This window comes from Herpailurus yagouaroundi, unplaced genomic scaffold, assembly GCF_014898765.1.
Source record: "Herpailurus yagouaroundi ecotype Mexico unplaced genomic scaffold, PumYag 100, whole genome shotgun sequence".
Lineage (NCBI taxonomy): Eukaryota > Metazoa > Chordata > Mammalia > Carnivora > Felidae > Herpailurus > Herpailurus yagouaroundi.
In genome coordinates, this window is record NW_024412391.1 from 76,891,395 (window position 1) to 76,911,331 (window position 19,937).

Genomic DNA, 19,937 nt, shown 5'->3' on the forward strand with positions numbered 1-19,937 from the left:
TAGATTAAGATGCAGAGATCAGAAGCTGGGCTTTTTAGTGTAGGCTTCACTGAAAAATGCTGGTCCCCAATCAATATCCATTTATTTGTCTTCCCAAAGAGTTTGATCTCCCATCCACATGACTCTTCTGGTTCAGAAACACTGTCCCCATCCTGGGCTCTCAGAATGGGCTTGATTGGTTTAAGGGCAAGCACCAAGCATCCTTATATCCATTTGAGGACATGTGATCCAATTTGGCTTAAGGAAATACAAGAAGCAGTTGAGGGAGGCTTCTGAGAAAGGATTTTCTTTCTCTTAAATGAGAAATGCCAGAAGAGGAAACATCTTTCGTTTTCTTTGCACATTGTGTACACACTTGAGGCTCTGAACTCAGCAATTTAAGAATGAATTTGTGCCTACGTATATGAGTGCAGAGAGTTCCTTACTGATCATGCCACTTTGAAACAGATTTTCCTGATGCTTTACAGGAACAGGGATTTCCTTTGAATGTAAGCACGTTTTATTTACCTCATATTTAATTTCTCTTATGAAAAACATTTCAGAGGCATATGGGGATTGTAACTCTTCATTCAAATCCTCAAATTATACTTTTGTTTTAGCAAATAACTACAATTTTCCTCACACAAGACCTTTCAGACAATATTGTACTTCTTTGTATATTGATTTCATCAGACAATTAAAAATTGATTTGTTATGTGATGGTAGTATTTATATTGTGTTATCTTTTTTCTATCTTATGGCCAATGATATCCATATGTAGGAATTATGATGACCCAGGGAATGGTATACACACATATTCTTGAAATAATTGGATGTTTGCCTCTTTAATACAATATTCCTGATACTTGCACCTAAAAACTTTGGAAAGCCTGGGTTTAATACTGTTCAGTGCAAATTTAGGTTTCCCACAAGTCCAGAAACTAGGTGAAGGCAGAAAAAAAAATTTCATTTCATTAAGTATTTTAGTGAGTTAGCTACTATAGGATAGACATGGTCTTAAAACTGAAAAAAGGGATATGAAGAAGAGAGAGATATTCTTAGCCATTAAGAATAATATGTTCTAACTTATGTAAGCATATACATATATATATATATATATATATGTGTGTGTGTGTGTGTGTGTGTGTATTGAAATAAGTAATGAAAGTACAGATTAACCCAACAAACCCAGATTCTAGTAAGTGCTATGAAAAACAAAATAAAAGGGGTGGTGGGATAGACAAATGAATGGAGGAGGAAAGCTTGATATGGAATAGTCAGGAAGGCTCCTCTGAGGGAGAGGGAGCACCTATGTGAATAGCAAAGGGAAGAGGAAGTTTCTGCAGAGACAAGAAAGTAGAATGAACCACGAAATGGGTAGGAGCTTGGCATTGTCAAGGAACAACAGATTTTGAAAAGGGACATGGTATGCAAAGGATCAGACATTTGGTTATAGAGCAATAATAAGCCATTTGGAGGTGTAAAGTGGAAGAAACTGAGATTTATATATTTTTAAGATAGTTAATCTTGCTATTTTGTGGAGAAGGGATGGAGGAAGCAAGAGAAGATACAGAAGAGCCACTGTGGAGGCTGTCACAAAGTCCAAATACAGGATGATGATTTAGAGCTTTATGTTGGACCTGGTGCAACCACTCTGGAAAACAGTATGGAGGAGCCTCAAAAAGTTAAAAATAGAGCCACCCTACAACCCAGCAACTCTACTACCAAATATTTACACAAAGGATACAAGAATACTGATTTGAATGGACACATGCACCCAGATGTTTATAGCAGCATTATCTACAATAGCCAAACTATGGAAAGAGCCCAAATGTCCATTGACTGATGAGTGGATAAAGAAGATGTGGTGTATAATAGATAGATAGATATAGATAGATATATGCAATATATATACATATATATGTATATAGACAATGAAATATATATTATTTATCCATTAAAAAGAATAAAATCTTGCCATTTGCAATGACATGCCACTTAGCTAGTGTGTTATGCTAAGTGAAGTTAAGTCCATCAGACAAAGACAAATACCATATGATTTCACTTACATGTAGAATTTAAGAAACAACAGATAAACATAGGAGAAGAGGGAAAAAGAGAGAGAGAGAGGCAAACCATAAAACAGACTCTTAACTATAGAGAACACATTGAGGGTTGCTGGAGGGGAGGTGGTCAAGGGAATGGGCTAAATGGGTGATGGGCATTAAGGTGGGCACTTGTTATGATGCACACTGGGTGTTATATGTAAGTGATGCATCACTAAATTCTACTCCTGAAACTAATATTACACTATATGTTAACTAACTAGAATTTAAATAAAAACTTGAGGGGCGCCTCAATGGCTCAGTCCATTGAGTGTTTGACTCTTGATTTTGGCTCAGTTTATGATCTCATGGTTGGTGAGATGGAACCCCATGTCTGCACTGTGAGCACAGAGCTAGCTAGTAAACAAACTAAAAAAATTAATAAGTACAAACTTAAAACCTAAGAAAAAGAGATTTGTATGCTAGCATAAGAGAAAGATAGTAGTGATGGAACTAAGATATACTTTGGAATTAAAATTTTAGGACTTGCTGATCAACTGAATTGGAGTAGAAAAGAAAGGAAAAATTAAGTTTGGGGATGAGAAGGGTACATAAAAATAACATTTGCTATATTTAAGATACCTAGCTTTAGAAAAACTAAAAAAAGAAAGAGGTGGAATTTTTGCTGAGGTGATGTTACATTTAGATATCAACTAAGGGAGTATTGATATCTTCATGATATTGAGTTCTCTTTAGGAACAAGCTGAACAAGCTTGCAGTTTGTTCAAGTCTACCTTTAGACTTTTCAGAAACGTTTCAACTTATCCTCATTTACATTTTTATATTTTGTTACATTTCATCAAAAGTATTTTTTTAATCTGTCTGAAATAGGTTCTCCTTTCTCATCATATCTTAATTTTCAATCATATTTCACTAGCTTAGTAAATAATTTTATTGTTTTTATAATACAGTAAAACCTTGGTTTTTGACCATAATTCATTCCAGAAACATGCTTGTAATCCAAAACATTCGAATATCAAAGCGACTTTCAAGAACCATTGTCTCAGTTGTGATCATGTGGCATTAGTGTAATGTACTACTTGTATTGCAAGACATCTCTTGTTTATCAAATAAAAATTTATTAGAAATGTTTGCTCATCTTGTGGAACACTTGCAGAATAAGTAACTCGTGATCCAAGGTTTTCCTGTATTTTTTTGGGAGGTTTTGCAGGCATGACCAAATCATCTGCAAACATTTTTACTTCTTCCTTTCATATTATGTCTCTAGTCAGTACGTTTAATTTTAGCAATTGATAACCTAATGCTATTAATGTTATTAACAGTGTTTTTGTCTTGTTTCTGATGTGGACTGCCTTCAAGACTGCCTCCATTGTTTCACTGTTATGTAAGAAGTTGACTGGCAGACTGAGAAATAATTATTTTATCATGTTCATTGTATATGTACCAATGTTTATTGACAGTTTTTCATCAAGAATAAAGAATCATTTTTAATGTTTTTATTTTTTTAGAATAAAGAATCATTTTTATTTGTCACATGCATTTTCAGCATTTCTGGGGATACTTTCAGGATATTTGTTCTTAATATTTTATAATGTTAATATTTGATGCAGATATTTGATCTGCTAATATGAGTAATTACATTAATGAACAATACAGTACTGAAGGGTGCTTACACCCCTGTTTTAATATTATGTATTATTATGTTTTGAATATTTAGAATTTTTTTCACATCAACTTTCACAGGTGAGAATGACTTTGATTTCTTTGTGCAATTTTTATCGGGTTTTGGTATTTACAAATAATTTGGAAATTTTCCTTTTTTGTTGTTTTGTTTTGTTTCGTTGCTGTGGTTTAGAACAATTGACAACAGTATTGGGATTACCTGGTCTTTAAAAATTGGGGAATTCCATTATGAGTCCATCATAATCTATTGTTTCTTGTGCAAATAGATCTTTGATAATTTTTTAAATGAAAATTGGTTTCTTCTATCACTAGTGAGGTCAGTTTAAGTAAATTATTTTTTCCTAGAAAATTACCTATGTCATGTAAATTTAAACATTTATTCATGAGATTACCTACTAGTCTCTCAGGATTAAAAATAATTGAATTGGTGTTATTTTCTTTTGTCGTCTCTGTTTCATTATTTTAGGTACATCTGTTCCTCACTTCCTTCATTTTCCTAATATGGTGGTGTAGTAAAATGTCTCCTTTTGCTATTTTTTTAAAATTAGATTATTTATCACTTTTTGCTCATTATTTCTTTGCTTTCTTTTGGTTTCCCTCCCCTACCTCCTGACATTTGGATTGAATATTTATTATTTTCATGCTTTTGTTTTTAGTCATATTAATTTTTAATATGAATTTTCCTGTGCATTATTTTATATAAATTCCATAATTTCTGATATGTATTATTTTACTTATTGTGTTCTATTTTAATTTGTACTTTACATTATTCCATTAGTTATTTTATCAAGGCCAGTTCATCTCCATGTAAAATATTCTAATTTGATTTTAATTTTGGTGTCATATTATGATTCTATTGCATTGTAGTCAGAAAATGTTTGCTTTTCAACTTCTTGTAATTTGTTGAGGTATTCTTATTTGTTTTAAGTTAATTTATTTTGAGAGAGACAGAGTGTGGGAGGGACAGAGAGAGAGGGAGATAGAGAATCCCAAGCAGGGTCCACACTGTCAGCACAGAGCCCAATGCAGGGCTCAGACTCATGAATCATGAGATCATGACCTGAGCTGAAACCAAGAGTTGGACACTTAACCGACTAAGCCACTCACACACCCTATTGGGGTATCCTTTATGGCCTAAATAATTTTTAATTTTCAAGATTGTTTCATGTACAATTGATGAGAAATTATATTCTTTATTATTAGGATATATAACAAATTATATACAAATAAATATGAACTATAGATCCTCACATAATACTTTTGTTCTCAACCTATCTTGGACTAAGATAGTTTTACCGTATTAAAATATTTTTTAGTGCGTTTTTAATACATCTTTTGTAGAACTTTATGAAAGTTGTTGGTATGTTATATGCCATTTAGAGATTCATAACGCTTTTATCTTTACTGTGATGATATAACTGTAACATAGAGCTCTTTTCCTCATTTAATATTTTTTAGGCTGAATTATACTCGGTCAGATATCAAGTTGCTGTCCCTGCTTTCTTTTTTGTTTTTCCTGTTATTCTTGTTTCCATTCTTTGATTTTTGTGTCAGAAAACATGTTTTCAGGTGGTACTTTTGCATATGATATAAAGTTTAATTTTGCTGTCAGTGTATCTGAAATTGTATTTTTTAGGTAGGTGAGTTAAGCCTATAAACATTTAGCAATTAGACATTCACTATGTCATCCACATTTTAAAATTTTTGTCTTTCAGTATTAGAAAAACTTGTTATTTTGTTCTAATGTTTACCTTTATGTGAATATCTCTGCCTCCATTTTCCTTAGGAATATATGGGGCCTTTTATGAACAAATATAATATCACATGGTAGCTTTTCCTTCTCTTTCTTTCTCTGTCTTCCACCATTTCCACCATTTAATTTTGGTCAATCATATTATCTTTCTTAATGTTTATATTCTTATCCTTAAATGTACTTGTGATGGATAATTTTATGTGTCACTTTGGATCACAGGGTTCCAGATATTTGACTAAACATCATTTCTGGGTGTGTCTGTGAGGACATTTCTAAATGAAATCATCATTTTAATCGGTGGACTTAGGTAGTTTCCCATCCCCAAAGTAGCTGGGCATCATCTAAACCATTGAGGGCCCGCACAGAACAAAAAGTTGGAAGAAAGAAGAATTTGGCTCTTCCTACCTGCTTGGTGAGCTGGGATCTCAATCTTCTCCTGCCCTCAGTGCTCCAGTTCTCAGGCCTTCAGAACCAGACTGGAATCTACATCATCAGCCATGCTGTTTCCCAGGCCTTTGGACTCAGAGATTGCACAGGCTTTCCTGGGCCGCTGACTTGCCATTGGCAAATCACGAGACTTCTTAGTCTCTGTAATTGTGTCAGCCAATTCCTTACAATAAATTTCTATGTACATCCTGTTGGTTCTTCTCTAGAGAATTTTGACTGATACAACAGTACTCAAATGTTTTCCTTTGGCTCCCAACCACCACCTATAAAGCAATGACTTACAATACTCTTTTTTCTTTTTCTCTCCCTCTTTCCTTTTTAAAATATACAATACATGCAAACTATTTACTCTCAGCCCCACCTTTGTTTTAGTGTTACAAGTATAATTTTACAAATTCAATACTCAAAACTAAAATTTAATATAGAATGTCTTCAATCAGCTCCTAGATTGCTCCAGCAATCTAGAAGATTGCTCAGGAAGGCCTCATATACTTGAATTCTTGCATGTTTAACAGTGTTTTCTTGTAATCTTGATATTTGAAAGAAAATTTGCCTGGACACAAAATTATTGGCTCACATTTTCTTCCCCCATGTATCTGGTAGATACTGCACCATTATATTCTTGCCCTTAAGTTTCCTCTGAAGGAGTCTGATGTCAATATGATTTTTTTGTCAGTGCATTGATCTGTGTTTGATTAGAGACTTATAAGTTTTTTTCTGCTATCTTTAAAATCTCATGATCTTGGTAAGCTAAGTGTTAATGTTTAGCATCCCAAGGCAACTTTCCCAGGTACACTGTGCACAGTTTCTATATACAAATTCAGGTATTTAAAAAAATTTTCTTTTACATTTATTTATTTTTGAGAGACAGAGACGGAGCACAAGTGGGGTAGGGGCAGAGAGAGGAAGAGATACAGAATCCAAAGCAGCCTCCAGGCTCTGAGCTGTCAGCACACAGCCCAACGCAGGGCTCAAACTCACAAAACATGAGATCATGACCTGAGCCAAAGTCATACACTTAACTGACTGAGCCACCCAGGTGCCCCCCGATTCAAGTATTTAAAAAATGAAGATTTCATGTATTCTGATTAAAATATATTAGTTTTGTTTTTGTTGTTGGTGTTATGTTTTGCTCTTTTTTTTTTCTTTTGGTATTCCTGCTGTGTGTACACTGTATTCCCTTTGCTGTTTATGTGCCTTCAATCTTCTTTCTCTTTCCGCCTTCTATATTTTTCTCCCCAACTCTATTATTTATTTTTTTCTCATTTATATCCTTCCTATGTTATTTCCTGTCCTTTAAGTAGTTTATATTTTCTTTTGGGGACCTTGAAATTTAATCTTAATTCATAAATTAATTTTGAATTATCTCCAAGTTTTATCATTTCACATTTAACATCATCTATTATCTATTTCTCATTACTGATCTCTTTTTAAAGTTTGTGACCACTATCTTTTAGTGTTCTTTCACATCTACAATTTCTTTATTTCATTTTTAATTCTGGGAGAAATCCTACTTCTAGGAATGTTTGCTTTTGTTGGTTTATGGAACTGTTTTAATTCTTACTTTAGCTTTTTGTTTTATAGGATGAATGCCATGATTTTATCCTTTTTTGCATGTCTTATTTTTCTGGAGTAGTAACTAGGAGGATATTCATTTTTTGTGAGGCACACTAGGAAGGTTGCTCTTTCATATTCTCACATCAAGGACTCTGCTTTTGTTGCAATAAAGAATGGCAGTTTTAATATATTAAATCATTACCTAGTGGTGGGGTAGTTTGCATTTTTATATTCTATTTTGTTATTGTAGGATACTTGTCATCAACTGCTTCTTTTCCTCTCTTTAAAACCAGCTGTTGACTCCAAATGAAATCACTGCTGCAGAAATCACACACCATCAGATAATTGAAAGACCTAATGAACCTCCACAGGGTATAGTTACGTAAAACTTTTATAAAGGGAAAGGACACATTCAGCAGGAGAGAGAAAGTGTAGACATTCATGGATAGGCCAAGATGTACAGGTGCAGACCTCCAGGGTCTTACCTCAGTCATACAGGATGTGCTTCATGTTTCGTTTGTGAACCACTGAGATACGTCCAAGATACCTCTGTTTTATCTAAACCAAGGAGCAAATTTACTGTGGAGTCTTTTATACCCTGCTGGTCACATAGCTAAAATCAGGCTTTATAATTCATTAAGCCAGATGTAACTATCATTCTATATGCTTTCACTAACCAATGTCGATAACAAGCTAGCACAGCATGTCTCCAGTAGAATTTGACTTTACACACCACATTATAAATCAAGAGCTAGTCTATTTCATCTTTTCTTTGGCCAAAGGTTAGTCCTAGATTTCCAGGTTTCCCTGGAGATAAGCTTACAGATACCCAGGCAAGCTGCAAGGCATCCCTTTGAGGGAGTTTAACAACTCTCTTCCTGAATACTTTCCTAAAATTGTCTTTTTAAGCCTCTTCTTTTTGTTCCTGTTGCCTGTGCTATGATGTTAGAAGCCTGAGAACTGCTCTCTGTAGTCTCCACTCAGGGTGAGGTTCTCTGTTTCTGAAGATGAACCCTTGGTAACATTTCCTGGATTTCACCACTACTGCCCACTACCCACACTTCTGATTAGCTCCCAGCCGACTCACATAAAACTGTGGACTCTGTACCAACTCTGGTCTCCGTTGCATATTTCCTCATAAATTTGAATTTGTAATATTCCTTATTCTCTGGTTATGCTGTAAATATAAATTATTGGTGTTTTAATTTAACTTCTCTTAATGGTTATGGTATTTTGGAAAAGGTGTGGAATGATTGGGATCTATACAGATTCCGTTATTATAAAGTAGCTTGGAACTAGCTGTAGTAATTTTTTAGTACCTTCAGGAGTTAATGCTACTTCAGTGAAAATAAACATGTCATGTTTTGTCACAGTTTTTCCTATAGCCATGGATATGCCAATCTTCTCTCTTCTGCTTTTCACTACTCTTTTCAATTTCAGAAAATTTTAAAATTTAAACTACTTCCCTAAATATTTTTTCTTTCATTATATAACATTAGTTTTCCTAAAATGTCCTCCCAGATTCTGGTTGGGTGATTTCCATAGGAATGTGTATGGATTCATTGCATTGTGTCCCAATCAAAAGCATTCACTAATTGAACAAATGATGACATCCTCACCTCCTTTAAGTAATATCCATTCAGAAATTACCTCCCATCTTGAGAAAGAAGAACAAGGCTAGAAGTATCACAATCCCAGATTTAAAATTATACTACAAGTATAGTATATATATAGTATATATATAGTAATCAAAAAGTAGGTAGTGGCACAAAAACAGACACATAGATCAAGGGAACAGAATATATAGCCCAGAAATAAACCCACACTTAGATGGCCAGTTAATTTTTGATAAAGGAAGCAAAAATATACAATGGGAAAAAGAGAATCTCTTCAACAAATAGTGCTGGGAAACCTGGACAGCCACATACAAAAACTAGACCACTTTCTTATACCATACACAAAAATAAATTCAAGATGGATTAAAGACCTGACCGTGAGACCTGAAACCATAAATGTAGGCAGCAATCTCTTTGACATCGGCCTTAGCAACATTTTTCTAGATATGTGTCCTCAGGCAAGGGAAACAAAAGCAAAAATAAACTACCAGGACAATATCAAAATAAAGTTTTGCACAGTGAAGGAAACCATCAACAAACAAAATGGCAACCTAGTGAATGAGAGAAGACATTTGCAAACGATATATCTGATAAGGGGTGAATATCCAAAATACATAAAGAACTAATACAACTCCACGCCAAAATACCCAGAAATTATTTGATTAAAAAGTAAGTAGAGGAGGGGCACCAGGGTGGCTCAGTCGGTTAAACTTCTGACTTTGGCTCAAGTCATGATCTCAGTTTGTGAGTTTGAGCCCTGTGTCTGGGCTCTGGGTTAACAGCTCAGAGCCTGGAGTCTGCTTCAGATTCTGTGTCTTTCTCTCTCTCTGTCCCTCCCTCCACCCTCAAAAATAAATAAAAAACATTAAAAAAATTTTTTAAAGAATGGCTAGAATCAAAAAGACAACAAATAACAGGTCTTGGTGAGGATGTAGAGAAGAAAGAACCCTCATAGACTGTTGGTAGGAATGTAAATTGGTGCAGCCACTGTGCAAAAGTGTATGGAGGGTCCTCAAAAACTTAAAAATAGAAATATCATATATTCTAGTAATCCCACTACTGGGTATTTACCCAAATAAAACAAAAAGACTAATTCAAAAAAGATAAATGCAACCCTATGTTTATTGTAACGCTATTTATAACAGCCAAGATATAAAAGCAACATATCTACATCCATTGGTAGAAAAATGGAAAAGGAAAATGTGATATACACATACATATGAATATTACACAATCATAAAAAAGGATAAGATATTACCATTTGTGACAACATGGATGGACCTAGAGAGTATTATGCTAAGTGAAATAAGACAGAGAAAGACAAATACCATACGATTTCATTTACATGTGAAATCTAAAACCTAAAGAAAACAAACAATGAATCCAAAAACACTCTTAAATACAGATAACAAACTGGAATTCCAGAGATGGAGTGGATGGGGATGGGTGAATTTGATAAAAGGGATTAAGAGGTATAAATTTCCAGTTATAAAATCAATAAGCCATGGAAATAGAAAGTACAGTATAGAGACTATAGTGAACAATATTTTACTAAAGTATGGTAACAGATGGTGACTACACTTACTGTGGTGAACACTGAGTAATATATAGAATTGCTGAATCAACAAGTTGTACACCTGAAACTAATACACAATTGTATGTTAATTATACTTCAATAAAAAGAGAAGAAATTACCTTCCATCAGACCAAGATTTAATCCAAGCCTGTTCTAAATGTAAGGCTGCTTCCTAGCACTTCCCAAAATTGCTTACATATCCTTCTTGCACCTTCTTTTAGAAACCTAACACTGTAAATACCCTGGTTTCATCCCCTCAGTATACTTCCCATACTTATCTCATTTCAAACAACAGCTCTGTCAATTTGAAACTTAATAAATGATGTATAAATAGTCTATGTCTATTATTGAAGACTTTATTTCTAAAATATGTTCATATTTTATGAAACTGCTTAGTTTTCTATCCTAATTATCCATGGGAGTTTTCCCAGTACCTCTCTGGCACTCCAAAAGTTGTCTTCATTGGCTTCTTGTATTCAGACTGCCTCTGAAGACAAATTTGGACTCTTGAGGCCTTCCCACAAATGGTGGTCCATTCACCTGCCATGATACATGCCTTTTTCCTAGATCCATCCTTAACAATAATTAGCAATGTTCATACATCTTCTCTATGTCTAGGCTGGCCAACTAGATAGAAATTTTATCCTAAGCAAACTCCCATCCTTGAACATGTGTTCCATTATAATCATTGTTATTTCTCTTACTACTCTTATATGCATTATAAGAAAAAGAAACACTGCTTTTAAACCAATCTTGTGTGTCCTTGAGAAATGCTAATTTCTAGAAGCAAAATACAGGCATACGCTTTAAAAATTTTCTGCTTAGCATTGTAATTAATGCCATATTTTTTCTATACCTCCGTTCAAGATTACTTGTCCAATAAGGACCAAAAATATGTCAGTCTTGTGTTTGAACTCAGTCTTTCTATGAAATCCACAAGTATCATAATTTTGTCAATTTAATTTGTGATCATATAATAAGAAATGTGGATGTGTCACAGTGGGGATTTTAAGACAACCCTGATAATTTAAGAAGTAAATCAAGTCATATTCACCCTTTGGCCTTGGATACAACTTAAATCAAAAGAGAGAGATAAATACTTTTGGCAATACATACTAATTGTGCAGCTCTTGAAAATGAAAAGGTAATGTAGAAATGACTTCAGTAGGCTAATATTCCCCAGCCTGCTGTTTTATCCAAGACACACAGTAATAAGAGCAATGTTCCTTTTCATGACCAAATGATAGAAAGAGCCTAAGTAATTAAATGGTGTTTAAAGTGAGAAATGCTATGGATCCTGACTTCTCAATGTGGGGGTCTAAATTCCTTTGATAGGTCTTCTTCCAAGGTACCTAAGAGAGCCCCTCTTAACTTCAGGGTCTGTTAAATACTAGAAGTTTCAGAAAAACTGAAGCCTTCATAGATTTCTAACATCAATCTTTTGCTTATTACACAGAATGTAAGTGATTTTTGTCACAGCCATTTCTGCAACACCAAGAACAGTGATTGGCATATATCAGAGGCTTGGGGAATGAATAAATTCAAGGAAGGAACCACTGATTGTCTTTCCAAAATAAGAATCATTGTGTCACGTTATGAGTTTTTAATTTTAACTGAAAAAAATTACTTAATATTGTGATTGAAATTAGCCTCATGGGGGTGCCTGGGTGGCTCAGTCAGTTAAGCATCTGACTCTTGACCGGCTCAGGTCATGGTCTCACAGTTCGTGGTCTCACAGTTCTGAGCCCCACATCGTGTGGAGCCTGCATGGGATTCTCTTTCTCCTCTCTCTATTTCTCTTTCTCTCTCTCTCTCTCTCTCTCTCTCTCTCTCTCTCTCAAAATAAATAAATAAAGTTAAAAAAAGAAATCAGCTTCACGAAACTGGGGCTATACATAAAGAACAAACTTTAAAAATGTGACCTGATGATTCCCAGTCTATCATCATCTCCACAAGAAGGTAAATTTCCTTTCCCACAAGAATGTGGGAATGCGGTAGAGAAAATAAACAGAGGGTGATTCTATTTCATTATAAGTAATGGAGGAAGTATCTTCAGCCCTCTATGGTAAGATAAAGGGACAAAGGAATAACTTGTACCATGTTTTGAGGCACATAATAAGTTTTCCCATAGACCAGGCACATTTAGTTGGTTGGGATTTGAACCATCATTGAAAATTAAGTCAATAAAATGATTAACACTTCACAGTTCAGCTGAAGTGGCGTAACACAAATTTTATGAAATGGAATTTTTGTTAATAGCGTTATAGCACCATTTCTTACGATTATAAAGAATCACTTCTGAATTTAAAAGCAAGGTTATATACAGCTTTGCAAACAGCCCCAGATTATGGTTACTATAGTAACATTTACCATGGTTAATACTGGAGCTGCAGAGATTATTAGCTAGAGATTTTAACCTTGGCACAAAGTCCTTTTAAAACGAAAGTATGAAACACACACTCAAAAAATAAACGTCATTTACCACATGCTTTCCTCACAATTGAGGCTATGCTGGGAAATAGATATTTAAGAGAACATAGTGTGCTGGTGTAACCTTAATAAATATATACATTCAAGCAGTTCTTTCTTTATGTAGAGAATACTAATCAGCAAAAAAGAAGATACATAGGTAAGAGAAACATATTTGGGAGCTGTAAATGACTATCTATATATTAAGCCCACTATCAATTTTCAGATGGAAACCAAATAAAACATACATTAAATGATTTGCTCAATATGAAACAGCCTGCTGGTGGCAATACAAAAGTCTAGAGCACTCTCTCATTCCACCATCCTCTCATTTCAACTCTAAGCAAAATCTATCATCTGAATAAATCCATTGCACGTTATAGTTGTCTAGAGCCCAAGGTGCTGGGGCACACAGCTGGATCAGTTGGGAGCTATTTCCTCTCAGTCCTTATACCCCTCCCCATCTAGCTCCAAATAACTGCTGAATCCTACCTGTTAACACTTCCAGTTTCTACTCGTGGTTTCCATTTTTCTCTATTCCCATCACCACCTCAACATACAAGCCATCATTGAATTCCAAAATTATGATTACAGAACACTGCAAACATATACCAAAATACAGAGAACAGTATAATGAAGACCCTCATCAACTATTTTTGATAATTCAATAATAACAATGTAATTGGTTAATCTTATTTCATCTCTATCTTCAGTTACATTGAAGCCAATCCAGATACTATATAATTTCATTCATAAATATTTCAGAATGTATCCATAAATATTAATGACTCTTTAAAAAGCAATCATAATACCAATAATTCCATAATACTATCAAATATTCAGTAACTGACACAGTTCCCCAATTCTCTAATGCATTTGTTTCACAGTTTGATTGTTTGAATTGGGATCCAAATAATAATAGTAATGCCGGGGCACCTGGGTGGCGCAGTCGGTTGGGCGTCCGGCTTCAGCCAGGTCACGATCTCGCGGTCCGTGGGTTCGAGCCCCGCGTCAGGCTCTGGGCTGATGGCTCAGAGCCTGGAGCCTGTTTCCGATTCTGTCTCCCTCTCTCTCTGCCCCTCCCCCGTTCATGCTCTGTCTCTCTCTGTCCCAAAAATAAATAAAAAAAGTTGAAAAAAAAATTAAAAAAAAATAATAATAATAGTAATGCCATAACTGTCATAGAGTGATATATTTCCAAAGTCTTTTTTAACCCCTTACAATTACTTCTTGCTTTTTAGTGTTGTTTTTGTCATTGTTATTGAGGAAACCAGGCAATTTGTCATGTAGTTTCCACAGTCTGGAGTTTGCTATTGCATCCCCCATCATATCATTCAGCATTTTCCTCTTGCCATTTATTTTTAATGAATTTTCAGTGAAAGTAGAATCTTGATTTTATTTATGTTTGGATCAAGCAGTGCGGTGGTGTTCCAAAGCAGGCATATTGTCTGCTTTTCTTGTTTTTATTTATGTTAATGAATTGATTATCATGGCCTATATCCATTAATAAATTAGGTACGGCAGAATTGTGATATTCTGGTATAAACTTCCAGTTATAAAATAAAATAAGTCCTGGATATGTGCTGGAAGCCGAGCTACCCAGCCTGAGTGGAAAAGCCCGGGCTGTGGATGGATTGGTGCCTATAAGGCGGCCCGCCGACAGTGAAGCTTCTTGCACTCCCACTTTTAGGTAATTTGGCCTTAAAACTACCTGGGGTGTTGTCTGTTGGGGAATTGCCCTCGGCAGGCCCCCTGGGAAAAGAACCATTAAGGAAGAAAATAAGGTTCCGCAAGAAATTGTGCGGCCTTAGGCCTTACGTGTAGCCCTTGCCATTCCCCGTGGAGACTCCTCTACTTGCAGGAAGGACAGCCTCGTGCAGTTGCCAGCAAAGGCGGCCAACGAAGGAGAGACATAGGGATCCGAAAGCCCCACTCCGGTAACTAAGGAGTGTATCTATGGACACAGGTCACTCTGACCCCTGGGCCCACCTGGCCCCCAGGAGGCATTCCAGATGATGACTGAACTTAGTCGGTTAAAGTACAGAATGGTTCATTTGTTCCCAGATGCATTGTCTCTCTGAGAATGTATAAGGCGTGGGTTTCTAAGGCCCTCTTGGCCCCCTTCCTGGCACCTCGGACTCAGGCGAACACTTTTGTTCTTCAAAACCACGAATGGTTCAGGGAAACAACTAAGAGGTCATGTCCCTGTAACTGTTGCACTTGAGATGTTGAGAGATAAATGACCTTTCGTGAAAACAGCAAAGCAAATACTTTATAAATTATAGATAAACGTAGATACATAATAAAAACAATAAAAAAATTAATCAATAAGCAAAGGGCAAGAGGGAACGTTATGACAAAACAATCATGTTATTCCTTATTGGGTGATTATACAAAAGAACAATTTTAGACTTAGGTAATGTTAGAAAAACACAGATGACGTATGTTACAAGGAAATCACTAGCAAATATAATGCCACGTTTACTGCAATAGATCGGCCAGTTCAACACACTGCTGTTGTCTGTGTCCATTTTTATTTTTGTTTTGTTTTATTTTCACTTTTTCACCGACGCCGTTCATCCTTTGGGAACCCCTGGACCTGCTGGAGCTGGACTCCAGCAGATATGTAAAGTACAGCACAGGCAATATTAGTAATATTGTATTAATGTTGTATGGTGACAGATGGTGACTACATTTCTTGTGGTAAGTGTTGAATAATGTAGAGAAGAGCCAAATCATTCTGTTGTTCACCTGAAACTAATATAACATTGTATACAACTATACTTCAATCATAAAATTAAAAAAAATAAAAATAAAGTTTAAATTAAATGAAAACCAGAGGATACGGTTTATAGAGGGAAGGTACAGATTCTTGTAGAGGGAAGGTACAGAGGGAACTGCCAGATTCTTTTCTTTTATTTACTTGTTTTCATAATACTGATTTAGTTTTCAAGTGTCTACTAAAAATGATCAATGAGTTTCTTATTTTGATTTAGCATTATTATTAATTTGTCAATTTAATCATATTTGATGTTTTTTAATACTTTCAATGTATTATTCTTAGGGGTACTAACATTTTCTGATTTGGGGCTAGTGGAGCTCTATTCAGGTTGGCTTCTGGTTTTTTAGACATAATTCTAGAAGGCTTTGATGGCTTGTTTCCTTGCCTGTTTAGAACAAGAGTTTCAGTCTAATGTTGATATTTCCTGCCCTAGACATGGAATTAACTCTCTTTATAAGGAGCCTGATTTCTTTTAGTGAAAAGTATTAGTTAGATGACAAAATCTGGGAATTAGGAGAGCTTATTGTTACCATTATGATCATTATTTCTAGGCTGTTTCAATAGGTAGAATAATAACATTTTTCACACTGATACTTCCAAATCAAAATCAGAACTACATGATTTTTACATGCATTCATTGATTGCTTTTCATCCATGTTGAAACTCTTGATTTTCATCTCTACCACCATAATGGCATTTAATGTATCTGACACTACATACAAACAAACACGTTTCAGAGTGGCAATATCAACATTTCCCCCCAACAATATGGTTATAGAAATCGGTTTAAGGTTTTGCAGCCATTTTTTCTTCATCCTTAGGTATAATTCCACCAAGAATACACAGACAAATTATTGTGTTTTAGGCCCACTCATAATATTAACTCTCTCTGTGGTTGATTAGTACATATATAGGCTCACCTGTTTTTAATTTGCTTTTGCTTTTTGGAATTTTTTAAAACTCAGCTTATTTTTGTAAATATGTAAAATAGTTATATGTGTACAAAATAAAATCTACAAAATATGTTATATTAAGGAACTCTAACTTCTGTCCTGCTTTCTCCTTTCTATGGCCTCTCTTAATATCTATAGGCAATTGGCACACTTATTTTACTACAGTGGATCTACACTGTCAGGGCAGGTAGCCCTTACATTCTACACTGCCTCCCTTATGTCTTTTAATCTTACATTGTTAGGTATATACACTCTTTTGCTTAATACCGGTCTTTATAGTAGTCATGTTGGTTGTTTGAATCATATCCTCTAGTAAATTTCCTAGGAGTGCTCATAGAACTGTTTTCTCTGAGTTGTGGTTTTCCTAACTGGTACTCTGCAATCTTTATTCTTGATTCTAAGTTTGGCTGGTATATAGGCTCCACACCCAGTGTGGGTCTTGAACTCACAACGCTGAGATTAAGTCATGTGCTCTATCAACTGAACTAGCCAGAAGCCCCTGTGAATTTCTTAAATATGTTGTTCTTTTATCTTTTGGCATAATGTGTAGCTGAAAATCAGGTTTTCTTACCATTCTATGTGACTTTTTGCTTGAGTAGCCAAATGATATATTTTCTTTTTTTAAATTAACAACAGATATTATAGCATGTGATTATCTTGGCTACTTTGGGTCTGTTTCAAGGTTCATGGTCTCAGTATTTAATTTCAAATATTTTTTTTAAATGGAAGTTGTCAAGGATTATAATTTTTATTATTTGATCTGTTCCATTCTCTATCTTTGATATCTATCATTGTATATCAAGTTCCTGTTGCTACATTATTCACCCACTGTTGACATTTAACAATGTCCATCAAGACTGTGATAGTCCAGTCTCTACAAAAGTAGCCTAAATTATGTACTTTTTTGTGCTGCTACATTATTCCATTTTTCATGTCAGAAGTTGAATTTTATCTCAATATTTCTCCCTACATTTTTCTCTTTAAAAAAAAATCACTTTTCACTTCACTCTGTTCTAATGGATCTGCTGAACCACCTAAGAGAATGGTCTCAGGAATGAACTACCCTAATATATTTTAATATTTCTCTCCCACAAGTTTTATACTTCTGATGCATATTAGTTTGCTTGATATTCTATGCTTAAAACTACTTAAAAGACTGAACTGTGCTAATATAGGTAATGATATTAAAATTAGAAATGTATGCCAAATATTGCTTTAAGGCATACTATATTTTTCCTAGCACACATATTTGAGGACCTAAAAAACATAAAAATTAAGGAATCAGTTTGAATTTTTATAAGTTAAAAAAGCTTTGAAAGCATACTAAAAGAAGTGATGGTATTTATTCATTATAGAAGTCAAATTAGTTTTCCTTCAGAAATGAAATAATACACTGCTCTTTGTATTTTCCTTTCTTACATCTGTATTTTTGCCCTGGTTTATATTTTTGGGAGGTGGGGACCCAAATGGGTGCTCAATGCCAAGTGTATGCTATAAATAAAGCATGGGGAACATTTAAGCTTTCTCTGATCTTCCATCCTTCCCTCTTTCTTTGTTCCTTTTTAAAAGTTTTATTGGTGTAGTCATAAAAACTGATTACAATGAAAACCTCCTTTCCATCTTTGGTATGAGGCTGCGTATTCTAACCTCGTTGCAATCCTAAAATATGGCTCCAGTAAATGCTTTTGCAACCTTTTTCAAATATTAAGTTCAAAGTGAAGATGTTCTTACATTCTTGAACAACACTTTTAAGATTTTTTTAATATTAAAATATTCAGGGGAAAATATTACATCAAAGTAGAGGCAATCATAGTATAATATGAAGACTCATGAGGAATGAATGTACTTGAATTCTTAAGTGTGGCAAGTCAGTTATATATTAGAAATTAGACAAAATAAGAATTTAAGGACATCAAAAGGAATTCTAAAACATGTGATGTATAAGGACATCAAAAGTAGAGGATAAGTGGGTGTCTTTATCTGATAAAGGTATAAAAATGCTCTCTTTGCCTAAAAGATTTGAAAGATGCCACTTTCAAATTATTATTACTCTGGAAATATTTACTAGCACTGATTTATTAAGACATGTTTAATATGTAACTGTTCCAGCACTAACACAAAAATGAAGTCCTCTAGAGATTTTGGAAAAACTTTTGGCCAAAATACATAACCAGATTGGGGGGGGGGGAGTAAAACTGAGCAACTTTTTGAAAATCCTTGAAATGATAGTTAACATTTAATTTAAGGAGGATTAAATTAATATGCACAAATTCAGTCTGAGAGGGAAGTAGGCCTAACATGTAGCCTGGGTGATCTATGCCTCTCCCATGTAGCTTTCTTCCCTTCAACCAGGAAAGCCACAGTAATTCCAAAGAGAGGGTACCTAGTGCTCAGATAGTTGTGTCTGAGTACTATTCCCCGCGAAATGAACTAGAGTCCTTAATGAATGCTTGATTATAGATCTTTGGCATGGAAACAGGAAAGTGAGCTGGAATATCTTGTTGTTCTAGAAAATAAGAAAATGTTTAAAGACTAATAGGGCTATGCTAAATAGCTTATGTGAAGTAAAAAATGAGCACTTTGAAAAACAGAGCTGTGATATCTTGACCTGACAGGAAAAAAAAAAAAAAAGAAAAGAGAATACATCTCATAAAAGAATAACAATTTGGATTGTGTAGTGGTCATAGAAGAATTAAAAAATAAAAAAGAATATCCAAAAATTAATACTATAAATATGGGCATTTAAATAAAATTCTTGGGAAATTAATTATATGTGGAAGAACATCCCTACATCATACCATACAATAAATTCCATGTAGATTTATATACACTTTTGACAAAATTTGAGAAAAATGGCTAATATTTAATGTATATAATAACATATATATACTATATATATAGTAGTATATATATTTTACTATGTTTATACTACTATATATATCTACTATATATATATACTATATATATACTATATATATAATATATATATTATACTATATATATACTATATATAATATATATACTATATATATACTATATATAATATATATACTATA

General features: G+C 34.3%; 1 protein-coding gene across 3 annotated transcripts in view; it reads left to right on the plus strand.

Moving 5' to 3' along the window:
* LOC121028804 (syncytin-1-like) overlaps positions 1-19,937 on the plus strand; it is a 130,984-nt gene that overhangs the window by 94,251 nt on the left and 16,796 nt on the right. For 2 of the 3 annotated variants that reach the window (XM_040472818.1, XM_040472816.1), the window contains exon 1: positions 15,663-15,849. The exons of the other annotated variant lie outside the window; for it this stretch is intronic. The gene's annotated coding sequence lies outside the window, so the exon portion shown is untranslated. Of the gene's footprint in view, positions 1-15,662; positions 15,850-19,937 lie in introns of those variants that run through there. 3 annotated transcript variants of the gene reach the window in all.